This window comes from Heptranchias perlo, chromosome 33 (assembly GCF_035084215.1).
Source record: "Heptranchias perlo isolate sHepPer1 chromosome 33, sHepPer1.hap1, whole genome shotgun sequence".
Taxonomy (NCBI): domain Eukaryota; kingdom Metazoa; phylum Chordata; class Chondrichthyes; order Hexanchiformes; family Hexanchidae; genus Heptranchias; species Heptranchias perlo.
In genome coordinates this window covers 30554925-30568438 of record NC_090357.1, presented here as the reverse complement: position 1 = coordinate 30568438, position 13514 = coordinate 30554925, and the positions used below count along the sequence as shown (strand labels likewise).

Sequence of the window (13514 nt, the reverse complement as noted above, 5' to 3'; positions counted from 1 at the left end):
TATTCGCTGGTGGGGTTACGTGTAGCGTGACATGAACCCAAGATCCCGGTTGAGGCCGTCCTCATGGGGTGGAACTTGGCTATGAATTTCTGCTCGACGATTTTGCGTTGTCGTGTGTCTCGAAGGCCGCCTTGGAGAATGCTTACCCGAAGATCGGTGGCTGAATGTCCTTGACTGCTGAAGTGTTCCCTGACTGGGAGGGAACCCTCCTGTCTGGCGATTGTTGCGCGGTGTCCGTTCATCCGTTGTCGCGGTGTCTGCATGTTCTCGCCAATGTGCCATGCTCTGGGGCATCCTTTCCTGCAACGTATGCGGTAGACAGCGTTGGCCGAGTCACAGGAGTATGAACCATGCACCTGGTGGGTGGTGTCCTCTCGTGTGATGGTATCTGTGTCGATGATCTGGCATGTCTTGCAGAGGTTGCCGTGGCAGGGTTGTGTGGTGTCGTGGACGCTGTTCTCCTGAAAGCTGGGTAATTTGCTGCGAGCGATGGTCTGTTTGAGGTTGGGTGGCTGTTTGAAGGCGAGTAGTGGCGGTGTGGGGATGGCCTTAGCGAGGTGTTCGTCGTCATCGATGACATGTTGAAGGCTGCGGAGAACATGGCGTAGTTTCTCCGCTCCGGGGAAGTACTGGACAACGAAGGGTACTCTGTTGGTTGCGACCCGTGTTTCTGTGAGACCGCGAGGTGGCTGAGCAAATCCAGTACATCTGTTGCGTTACATCTATTACGCAGAAAGTGCACGGCTGTCTTATCAGAATGCGATTCCGATTTTATTTCCAAGGATCTCTAGTTGGCCTATACCTCTTCTAACTGCGGTGAAGCTGGTGGTACTCATAATTAAACCTTCTGTTGAAGAGGGGTCATTGCCAGAGGAAATGGATTCCGAACCTCCTTTGTTTTTCTGTGAATTTTCTCAGGCAAGTGATGTTACCATAAAGGATAGGATACTGAGACTGTGCGCCTGTGATTTCAGTCTGAGCAAACAGCTGGAGACGGAAGTGCAATTGGAGCCCAAGGCTCAAAGTCTCTAGTTGGGAGTTGAACAGACTGGTTTTGGATTTGTCAGTGTTGAACTGGAGAAAGCTCGGGTTCATCTTGGATTTGACCTCAGACAAATGAAAGAAAGCATTGGTTGGGTTCATAGAATTGAAGGTGGAGGCGGAGAGTAGTGTTGGCTGGTACGGAAGTTGCTTCAATGTTAGTGGATGCTGTGGAGGATTTGTAGGGGCTAAGTAATGGAGCCTTGGGGCACTGTCATATTTTGGGATTTTTTTTGTCCATTTTCCACAGTAAAGATTTGAAAATGAATGTGTTGAATTGTGGAAGGAAAAATGAGGAGAGGCAATACAAATTAAATGGTACAATTTTAAAGGGGGTACAGGAACAGAGAGACCTGGGGGTTCACATACACAAATCTTTGAAGGTGGCAGGACAAGTTGAGAAGCATACGGGATCCAGGGCTTTATAAATAGAGGCATAGAGTACAAAACCAAGGAAGTTATGCTAAACCTTTATAAATCACTGTTGGGCATCAGCTGGAGTATTGTGTCCAATTCTGGGCAGCACACTGTAGGAAGGATTTCAAGTCCCTGGAGAGGGTGCAGAGGAGATTTATGAGAATGATACAAAGGATGAGGAACTTCAGTTATGTGGCGAGCCTAGACAAGGTGGGATTGTTCTCAGAGCAGAGAAAGTTAAGGGGAGATTAATAGAGGTGTTCAAAATTATGAGTGGTTTTGATAGAGTAGATAAGGAGAAACTTTTTTCCATTGGCAGGAGGGTCAATAACCAGAGGACACAGATTTAAGGTGATTGGCAAAAAATTCAGGGGGGCAGTAAGAATTTTTTTTATGCAGCAAGTTGTTATTTTCAGGAATGCACTGCCTGAAAGGACGGTGAAAGCAGATTCAATAGTAACTTTTAGAAGGGAATTGGATAAGTACTTGAAAAGGAGAAATTTGCAGGGCTGTGGGGAAAGAGCAGGGGAGTGGGACTAGAATGATACAACACAGAAGGAGGCCATTAAGCCCATCATGTACGTGCCACCTCTTTGAAAGAGCTATCCAATTAGTCCAACTCCCCTGGTGTTTCCCCATAACTATTTGGAAAACCCTGTCAAAGAACTGGCACAGGAATGATGGACCAAATGGCCTCCTGTGCTGTATGATTCTAATTAAAGTGGGTTCTCAAAGCTTTAAAATTCTCCTTGCAGTCATATGCTGCAACTGTTGAGACTCTGAGGAGGTTTTATGTTCACGAGCCAGACACTGAAGGTGTGTTTACACAGCAATTGTGGACAATAGTTAATTTATTTTGTCTCAGTCTTATCGTTGGGAAGGCCTTTTCATTAGAGCCCAGTATGTGGTGTCAGCTGGGAATTCACTTCTGGGGGGAGTGGGGCATAAGATAGCCCATTTAATTCACAGGGCTGCTGGGGAACAAGTTGGAGGGATTTCTTGTAAGTGCAGGGGGAGTAAAGGTGAAGTTGGGAGCTCAGTCAGTTGGGATGGTCTGCTGAGAGAGAGGCTCAGGCAGTCTACTGTATGATTAGTGCCGACCCTGCCCCTGTAAGCCTTAGTCTGTTTCAATGCTAAGACAGACTTAAAGCTAGTGTATTTAGCTCACTAACCAGGACAGGGCTGCATGGTTTATTATTTTTCTTATTGACAAGGAGGGGTTTGAAGTTAAGTGAAGTAAGTGCATTTTGATTATAACTGTCACTCGGTTCACTTGCTGTCTGCAAAATAAAGTCACTTAACGATTCATATCCAGCCATTTCTCACTAATATGTTATCTGTCTGCCTGCTGAAAGGTTGGGGAAACGACAAGTTATCCCTCTCAGACCACAAGGAAGTACCATTGTTATGCCCCTTGGTAATATCATATGATTAGATGGTGGGCAGTACAGGTGCACCTTGAATATAAGACCCGGGGAATGCTTGGAGAGTGACCAGCACTGCGGAACCTGAAAGAATGTCTATGGCAGACCCGAAATTTAATAGGCATGCTGGAGGTGACCATGCGGGTTTGGGAAGAGAAACCATTGCTGGAGATGAACTAATTGCATTGGGGCTGGAAGCAAGAGGAGGGCAGTGCCACAAAGGAGAGGTCTGGAGGCTTTGAAGCAGAGAAAGATTATTGAGAGCGTGGGGCAGTGAGATCAGTTTTGGATTGCCTTAACAAACAGCCGGTACAGGCATGATGGCACAATGGCTTCTTTCTATGCTGCAAAATTCTATGGATGAAGAGGGTTAGTGCATTGCAGTCCCAGTTCTGTTTGAGCATCCAGAGTCAGCACTCCCATGTCAGGTATAGTGTGGTTGGATGTAAAGCTCCTCCACATTGCTCCAATAATGTATCTCAGCCCCGATGAGTGCTGGGTGTGTGTTTTTTTTTGTTTATTGCACCAGCCATCCTCTCCAGTTGAAGTTGCCAGTTTTGTGCCAAAGGAACCATTTTGTGCCAAGGCTCAAGTTCACTAGGAGCTGGATTGAGAGTGTTCAAACTCACTTCAGGTAGCAGTTTTACAATTAACAAGCTTCTCTTGCAGTCCTGGGCAGTCCCTGTGAGGATGGATGGTTATAAAACTTCCAGTGAGGCACTTCCAGATGACCTAATTGAAGTTAACAAAATTGCCAAGGAAATTGACGAAGATTATCTGGGCAAATTAATTACCTTGATGAATGGTTGGAAAACTAGGGACATAATATAGGAGGCAATGGGGAAGTCAGGCAGAATTGCTTCAGCCACAGTAGAGTTGTGGAATATGTTATTAGGGAGGGCTATTGAAGCAATACAATCAGATTCAAGAAACAATCCAATACATTTCTATAGCCAGAGGAAATTAGGGGCGAGTGTTGGTAGGTTGGTCTCTGAAAAAGCGAGAGAGTTGTTTCCAGTTAATATTCTTGTGCTGCGCTGTAGCTAGTTTGCGGTTATTAACAGATGTCGTCTTATGCCTGGAGAGTGAGTTTGCAGTGGGCTTGCCTTGAGGTAATGTGGCTGTAGTTTAAAAGCATGCTTTGCTGTGTGATGAAACTGCGGCAAGGTGTGGGTGTTTGCAGCATCTCACTGTCCTTCACAGCTCGGAGTGCAGCTTTAGGCAATGCAGACAGTTCTTCTCTTTGTGGAATTCAATCCTGATGAGGCAAGAAATATTCTGTTTGATTCAAGATTGCGGAAAATTAAATGATGTGTGGATCAGGTGAGCTTGATTGAGCTAGATAGGCTGACTGGTTTTCCTCACCTGTACTTCTATTTGTGATGTGTGTGTGTATAAATATATAACTGTATTGTACATTCAGGGGGTCCATTGTCATCTTGTGCCCATTTCATTTGCATTTTTGTAAATTTTCTTTGTATATGTGTGCATTGATGGGAAAATGGGAATAGATCATTTTTCCAGTTTGACCACATATTGTCTGAACTCAGTCAGGAGCATTGCAAGACGATAACGCTTTCTCCCCTCTGCCTCAACTCAGCTTTGAAAAGCAGTCGCTGCTGCACTACAGTGAAGCTTTTCTATTTCCTACACCAGCGCCCTTTGGCCTTTCCATGATTAATAATTTAGGGTAGTGCTGTGGTCTTGTGCTTACTGAGCTTTCATCCCATCAGCCCTGGTTGGATTGGTCCCTGGAGGTCGAAGACTAGTGCTAATGTACTGTGCCACCCAGGCACTCTGTCTCTACATTTTTGTGGAACCATTCCCACAAACAGTCGGTGTAAAAGTATGATGCTGAGATTTCAACAGAATACGTTCCTGAACTCTGATCTCTAGCCTGTGAGTGAATGAAAATGAATCTCTAACATCTGTTGGAGCTTACGGTCATAGAGCCTGAAATTTTACGTGTATTCCTTGGTGTATGAAGATATTGTGATGTGCTGTTGGTTCTCAATCTGCTGGGGAATCTGCTGCTTGTAATTCATTAACCTGTTAAAATGAAATGAGTACACTGGCTCCTGAAGGCACCACTACTACAATTTGCATTTATGCAGCGCCTTCAATGTAGAAAAAACATTGCTGGGTGGTGGGGGTACGCCACCAAAGAAATTCATGGTATTTCGATGTGATAAGTTTCTATATAGATGCAGCTATTATTAAGTGATGGGAGTAAAGTAACTGAAGTGCATTATCTTTAAGCTTCATTATGGTGGCTGTAAGTATCCTTGGTAAAATGTGCTCTTTGACTCTGTGATTGTGCCGGTTCTGGTCACTGACTTATTTGCAGGTTGTTGTAAGATCTGAACGTTTTACGTTTGTTTCTCACAAAATTAACTTGTTGCTTTCTCTCTGTTTAAAAGCTTTGTCTGGCATCCTGAGAATGACTCTTCCGGCTGTTTTCTTGTTTGTTCGCAGAGTTGGATGAGTGCACTTGTTATAGATGCCAGCCATTCCTATGTGCATGGCTCACTGCTCGTTCCACACATCACCGGCTGCTGCTTAGGTTTCGTCAAAAAGATACAATAAAACCCAAACGAGGTCATAATTCAATTGCTGCTTTCTTGCAGAACAGAGTGTCATTGTAAGAATTGCTAAGAGATTAATTTTACAATCCCTGTCAGCACCAGCGCACCTGGTAATAATCTTGGGGATTTTGAAGCTCTGTTTAGAGACTTAAAATGGGGATGCAGGAGCAGCTGCACGTTATTACCACTACAGCTTCTCTAGCCAACAATTTGGCTAATTTTCAGCAACACAGAGGAGATTTTGCAGATATTAGTCCATTACACAGATGGATGCAGACTCATCCATGGACTTTCACGCCTCACTACAGAGACGCTTTTTGTGGATCAAGTGATGTCGATGGGCCTCTGCCACCTCTTTTCCAATTTTTTCCATTCCTTTCCTGAAGGTGCTGATTGATGGGGTACGGCTCCATGGAACCAGCAGCCATCTTGGGGGCTTATGCTGCCATTCTTCATGTATGAGCCCAGTCAGTGAGTGCCAGCGGGGTATTCAGTTGTGGAGGGTATCTCACTTGAGCCTGTTACTGTCCTTGTGAATGTGAAGCGTTGCTGGATGGCAAACGGGAGCTGGAACCATGGCTAATGTTCTGTTCCTTGGACCAGCTGCTGAGGCCCGTTGGAGTGCCTTTACTGCTAGCCAAGCGGTTAGCTAATTCGGCGCAGGCCAAAAAGCGAACCGGGCATCTTCTGATCTCTATGGTTCAGTTGCATGAGTCATGGGGAAATTTGGTTATGTTGAGGGTGTAACTGCTTCTGTATTGGTGCTTAGCTACTGGATCCTGTAGCATGGCCTCTGAACATGCCAAAATTAACCCATTGTTATTTCTTAAGACTGGTGGCCAGTAAGGCTTGGCTTTTTTTGCTGGCGGTATTGTGGTGAGAGCCTTAAGCACTGAACCAAGGAGAAACATAGGAGGCCAATACATATTGGCAAGGGAATTTACATCAGGAAAGAACTTGAGATTGATCGAAAAAGAGAGGAATATTTGTGCAGACAATTGGACATCACACCTACGGGAAATAATATTGGCTAATTGTAGCAGTGATGGTGTTTCAAAAATAACAACAACTTGCATTTATATAGCACTTTTTAATGTAGTAAAACATCCCATGGTGCTTCACAGGAGCGATTATCAAACAAAATTTGACGCCGAGCCACATGAGATATTAGGACAGGTGACCGAAAGCTTGGTCAGAGTTAGGGTACAAGGAGGAGAGGGGTTGAGGGAGGGAATTTCAGAACTTAGGACCTAGGCAGCTGTAGGCATGGCCGCCAATGGTGGAGTGCTGAAAATTGGGAATGAGCAAGAGGCCAGCATTGGAGGAGCACAGCGATCTCTGATTTGAAGGACTGGAGGAGATTACAGAGGTAGGGAGGGGTGAGTCCATGGAGGGATTTGAAAACAAGGATGAGAATTTTAAAATTGAGGTGTTGCCGGACCAGGATCCAATGTAGGTCAGCGAGCACAGGGCTGATGGGTGAATGGGACTTGGTGCGAGTTAGGATGCGGGCAGCAGAGTTTTGGATGAACTCAAGTTTACGGAGGGTGGAAGATGGGAGGCTGACCAGGAGAGCGTTTTGCAGACGTGTGGGGAGGAGAAATGGAAAAACCCCATCCCATCCAGTTCTGGAGCTGACCCAGTGGTCAACCAAGAGGACCTGCATTGGTACATCTGAGCTCCACAATAAATTAGAGACAATATGAAAATAGTTTAGGTTGAGATAGCCTTGCTAATTGAGCCATCTTCCATAATTGCTGTTTATGCAGGGTGAGAAGGCATTACTGTCTGCATCCGGAGAACTGGAAACGAATGAAACTGTGCAGAAAGTTGATAAAATGTTCCATTCTTGAGCTTAATGAGATCTCCACAGGAAACTCAAATCCCAAAGCAGTGGGCTGGGTGCAGTAGAAACATGTTCTGTGGCCCTGACTTCCTGCCGTATCATAGCCCAATAAAGATAAGCCGAGAAGATAGGTGAGTGGGAGCCAGCTCTCCTGCATTCCTCTGACACATCTATACTTGCAGGCTGCTAATAGTGGAAGTTTTCTGGTGTTTGGATGGTTTAGATGTGGAAGTTTTAATTGCTTGCCTCATGGGAAGTTGCTGGTTTATAATCTAAGAGCCACAGACTGCATAACCTCCTATTGTGGATCTAACTTTGTATGATTAACAATGCTTGCGTGTGTCGAGATGATCTTACCGTACCTATAGAAATCAGCATAAAAAAATGTGAAATCAGCCGATTCTTTACCACACAAAAGCTGTAGGTGTAAAGAAAAGTCCAATCTGAAGATCTTAAAAGCCCATCTTTATTTCTTCAGTTTTTTATCATCAAGATGAGGGATATTAGTGTTGGGGAATGGAGCACTTTCCATTTCAGCACTCCCAAGTCAGGTAAAGCACAGTCAGATGCAGAGTGAAGTTCCCTTTACTCTGTCCCAACAATGTTTCTCAGCCCCATTCTCAGAATAGCACCTTCATTGCACCAGTGGGACATCTGTTTTTCTATTTCCCATGGCCAACAATCCTTAGGCCAGTCTGAGTAACAATGCTGAATTAGGCCAGTTTTGGGCTGCAGACCCATATACACTAGGAAGTGGATTGACACTGCCCAAGTGAGTTCACTACTTACAGCCAGATTGAACCCTGGTCCCAGAGGTGAAAGTGTTGAACCTGTTGCACCACCCAGTTCTTCAAAAGTCACCATCTTTAAAAGAATACTTGCTTTATAGGAAAGGGGGTGGCTTTGGATCCAGCAAGAGGGAGAACTGTAAATGCTCCAAATAGGGCTATTTATGGAAACTCCCCAATACAGAGGGAAAGTGCCCCTCCCATAGAGGGGATGAACTAGACAGGCCTCGTGGGGTAGGAAATAATGGCACATCTCTTGCCCGGCCCATATGACACGCCCAGAACAAGTCTTTTTTGGTGTAGGAGGATTGTGGTGTCCTAATTCATAAATGTACTGTTGAGTCTTTTCAGATTCCCATACAAATATGGTCACTGAAGGTCCCCCTTGTCACAGGTTGTTTGGGTCAGATGTCTATCAGGATGCTGCTCCCTGGGTAGTCGCTATATCCCTGTGAAGAGGAGACCTCTGAACTTGGATTAGTTACAAATGAATAATGTGCCATAGGAAAAGTGAGTGGTATTTCTCCCACATGGCTATGTATGAAGAGCTTCCTAGTCTGTTAGTTGAGGAATTCTTATTTATATCACTTCCTGTGTGTTCCTCTCTGGCTGCCAGTCTTTAGATACTCTCATTTGCAGCTACTGCAATTTAAAAAAAATGTTCTTGGCATATGGGTGATAGAGTATTTATTAACCATCCCTAGTTGCTCTGGCGGCATTAGGCATCACCATTTAATATGGAACTGGGTAAAGGTGGCGGGTTCCCTTCTTAGGACATGAGTGAACCAGTTGGGTTTTTTACAACAGTCCCTCAGCTTTGATGGTCATGGCCCAGAAATGATCAGATTTAAATGGCGGGATTTGAACTCGTGTCCTTTGGGTTACTAGCCCTGCAGCATAGCCGCGGCACTGCCACACATTTAGTGATGTTGGTTGAGGGATAAACATTGGCCAGGACACCGGAGAGAACTCCCCTGCTCTTCGAATAGTGCCATGGAATCTTTTACGTCCACCTGAGAGGGCAGATGGGACCCCGGTTTAACGTCTCATCTGAAAGACAGCACCTCCGACAGTGCAGCTCTCCCTCAGTGCTGCACTGAACACGGAAGGCCTTGGTATGAACATTGCTCATCTGCATTCTGAACTACAGAAGCATCAAACGTAAAACTGCGTTGACTGTGTTGAGACTGATTGGCATGTGGTGAGGGGACTGACTTGATGTGGGTTCCATCTTTGAAATAATGGTCTTATGACTATGGCAGAAATGGATTGGATGGCAGACCGTTGTGCAAGACCTACCATTTATTTTTGTAACCTGGTCCTTCTCACTCACAAACACATAGGTGGCTCCACTTGGCTCAGATTGGTCCGTTGTAACTCAGATTTCTATGTACTGTGAAGGTATGCAAGCACATTTCACATGTAAATGCATTAATCAGGGTCAGAATGCTCATGAAAGTAACAACGAGCTTGGTCTCTGAGACCGCCAGATTTTAATTGCACAGCCTTGTCCTGCTGTTGTCAGATGCAGCATTAATGCTTGGTGTGCCTGTTCAGATACACATGCAAAGTAAGTTGCCTCAGCAACCAAGAGAAAGGGGTTGCTGGTGCAGTGCAGGGTTGTGCAGTGGGAGTGTTCCGCTTACAATGTTCCGCTCTCGATGTTCAATGCAAATGCCTTTATTTTCTCTGTGCTGACAAGGTTCTAGATGAAGATGGTTTCAAGAAGTAGGTGGTAGGAAATGTTAATTAGACTGTTTAGTGTGAATGTTAAACATTAAATATTCAGCTGACTGCATGTAATGAAATATGGCTGGTGAATGTGGGGAGCCTGAATGCTGCTCTGCAATCGAATTGAGGGATTTATAATTGATGTGAAGGAACATAGAATTCTGGCTGACACAAATCACCTCTTTTAATGAGGGATTTAATTCAGTTCAGGAATGAGTTTGCTACTCCCGATGGCCCTGTTCCACATAAACTTACAGATGTACCTCAAGATTTTTATTAACCGTTAAAAGGTTTTGTACTGTAGTTGAGTGAGTCTTCTATAAATAGTAAATATGTAAAGGGACATCCTGTTCACTGTGAAACTGAGCTGATTTGACTTGCAATTGCAGTTTCTGGCCTTCTGTTTGTGCAAAAGAAAATTCCATGTCACGGTGAAGATTGGGATCGGCCTGTAGCCAGCGAGATGTTGGTATTTAACCCTTGTAGAGTTCATTAGGTATAAATCAGCGCCTGGGTGTGCAGGGGTTTTCTTTTACTAAATAGTTGAAAACACATTGAATGATTTTGAGTTAGAACTCAAGAATTCCTCCTTTTGTAGATTTTGGAAATTAAGTGGGAATGGAATTGTAAAGTCACAAGACCATCCTCTATTAATAAGTCACCTGAAAGTGTGAATTTAACCCGTTCTGTGACTTGGCCTGAAGACCAAAGCCCGTGCTTACTTCAGTTTGGTATAGCTGGTCATTGGTGAGGTGCTATTGGGTAAACAGCAGAGACTGTACAGAGGTCCCAGCGCTGTCTGTCCAACTGAAATGAAGCCGTAATTATGGGTTTATTTCTGTAGTACATCTGGGGAATTGGAAGACATGAAGAGATTAACTAGGAGAAACCAGGATGAAACTGTGATGTAATTTCCCCGCTGATGAGGTCAGAGAGGACAGCATTAAAACATGCTGGTTCCAGATCAAAGAAGAATGACCCACTGATGAGCTGCTTCAATAAAAAAAATTAAATCTTTTATGTGGCCCATAGATACTCAGAGGCCGTGACTGCATGGTGTGGTTTGGGTGAGCGATGAGATGAGGTGTACGCTTTTCATCTTCCTTGTCTTCAGTTGCTAAAAAACAAAATGGTCATTACACCTTTTAGCATCAAGAGGAGAAAGGACGAGTTAATGTTTTGGGTCATGGACCATTGCCAGACTTCAGACAAAGGGTCTCCTGCCTCCTTTTTCAGATGCTGATGCATCTGCTGCATGTTTCCAGTGGTTCCTGCTTTTAATACAGATTTTCAGCACTTATGTGTCTTGTGTCCAGTGGTGAAAGCCTCCTACTTGCTTTAACGATGCCCCCTCGATCGCAGATTATCGTGCAAGAACGGATGCTGCTGTAACGTGTGGAGGAAGCCTTGTCCTCTTGTTGAAAAACTTGTCTTTCTTGCTGATCCATTGATGATAGCTGTCCTTTGAATTTGTGCTGTAACTTGCCCGGCAGAATAATATTGCAATTCATAAATTATTGAAATCTATAATCCATTTAGGACAAGATGTGCTGCTTATTCATGTAGGAGTTCAGATAGAGGTCAGCTATGGCAGACCTCTCCATTCATTGTACTTCTCATTATCTAACCAACTGCACTTCAGCACAATATGCCCTCCCCATCCATCAGCCAGCTGTGGAAACCAGGATTGATGGCAGTAGCCCAGTCACTTGTCTTAGTCATTCCTGCCAATTGTTAGTTGTTAGGGACTGAGACTTCATTTGTCCACATGTGCAGAAGGGGCGGCGGGGGGAGGAGAGAAGGAAAGCCTTTCCTTCCCCCTCTGCCCCTCCCCGCTCTGCCCCTATGCTGCTGCTGCAAGTGGTGCAAGTCTTCCACGCTGTAAGGTGAGAATTCTCACGATAGATTTGCAAGATCGAAGAATTTCAGCCACAGCGTGCCGTGGGAGTTCCATTCCCCAGAGCAGCACTGGCAATGGTTGGGAGCAGCAATGAGGGGGGCGGCAAGAATTCTAGCAAAGGTACAAATCTAACAACAGCGACCAATCTGCAAGCAATGTGGAAAATCCCTGCAATATTTGCCCCAGTCTTCTGCTATACAAGTGTGGAATATTAAGTTTGCAGCTGAAGTTATGACCGATCCGAGCTCCACTGCACTTTGTGTAATTGTGCCACAGGCCAAGATTCATAAGGGCGTGAGACACAGGCAGTGACAATCTCAGGGACTCACAGGGCGTGAGACACAGGCAGTGACAATCTCAGGGATGCCTGTGTCTCTCGCCCTGTGAATCCCCGAGATTGTCACTGCCTGTGTCTCACGCCCTGTGAATCCCCGAGATTGTCACTGCCTGTGTCTCACGCCCTGTGAATCCCCGAGATTGTCACTGCCTGTGTATCTCGCCCTGTGAATCCCCGAGATTGTCACTGCCTGTGTATCTCGCCCTGTGAATCCCCGAGATTGTCACTGCCTGTGTCTCACGCCCTGTGAATCCCCGAGATTGTCACTGTGTGTGTATCGCGCCCTGTGAATCCCCGCGATTGTCACTGCGTGTGTCTCTCGCCCAGTAAATTCCCGAGATTGTCACTGGCTTGTATCTCGCCCTGTGCCTCCCCGAGGTAGTCACTGCCTTGTATCTCGCCCTGTGAATCCCCGAGATTGTCACTGCGTGTGTCTCTCGCCCAGTAAATCCCCGAGATTGTCACTGCGTGTGTCTCTCGCCCAGTAAATCCCCGAGATTGTCACTGCCTTGTATCTCGCCCTGTGCCTCCCCGAGATTGTCACTGCGTGTGTCTCTCGCCCAGTGAATCCCCGCGATTGTCACTGCGTGTGTCTCTCGCCCAGTAAATTCCCGAGATTGTCACTGCCTTGTATCTCGCCCTGTGCCTCCCCGAGGTAGTCACTGCCTTGTATCTCGCCCTGTGCCTCCCCGAGGTAGTCACTGCCTTGTATCTCGCCCAGTGAATCCCCGAGATTGTCACTGCCTGTGTCTCTCGCCCAGTGAATCCCCGAGATTGTCACTGCGCGTGTATCTCGCCCTGTGAATCCCCGAGATTGTCACTGCGCGTGTCTCTCGCCCAGTGAATCCCCGAGATTGTCACTGCCTGTGTCTCTCGCCCTGTGAATCCCCGAGATTGTCACTGCGCGTGTATCTCGCCCTGTGAATCCCCCTGAGATTGTCACTGCGCGTGTATCTCGCCCTGTGAATCCCCGAGATTGTCACTGTGCGTGTCTCTCGCCCTGTGAATCCCCGAGATTGTCACTGCGTGTGTATCTCGCCCTGTGAATCCCCGAGATTGTCACTGCGCGTGTATCTCGCCCTGTGAATCCTTGAGATTGTCGCTGCGTGTGTATCTCGCCCTGTGAATCCTTGAGATTGTCACTGCGTGTGTATCTCACCCAGTGAATCCCCCTGAGATTGTCACTGCCTGTGAATCCCACCAGGATTATTGCCTCTCCAGTGTCAGTACCCCAGAGATTGCTATTCTTTGTAGTACACCCTGTTGCCCCTATCCCGCCTCCAAGCTGGAATTGTTGTCGTCCTTCTTTGTAGCACCCTTTGAACCCTTCCAAAGGTCACTCTTATTGTCTCCCCAGTGTTTAGCACCCTGTGATTTCCCCCCGCTCCCATCCTACGTAGATGATTGCCTCCCCTTTGGATAGCATCCTGTGAATCTTTCAATGT

The 13514-nt window shown here is 46.0% G+C and overlaps 1 protein-coding gene across 3 annotated transcripts in view; it reads left to right on the top strand.

Annotated features, from left to right (window-relative positions):
• The window catches only part of LOC137301557 (rho GTPase-activating protein 32-like), a 469652-nt gene that overhangs the window by 28510 nt on the left and 427628 nt on the right, over positions 1-13514 (top strand). Inside the window, exon 1 of one of the 3 annotated variants that reach the window (XM_067971107.1) lies at positions 4699-4781. The exons of the other annotated variants lie outside the window; for them this stretch is intronic. The gene's annotated coding sequence lies outside the window, so the exon portion shown is untranslated. Of the gene's footprint in view, positions 1-4698; positions 4782-13514 lie in introns of those variants that run through there. 3 annotated transcript variants of the gene reach the window in all.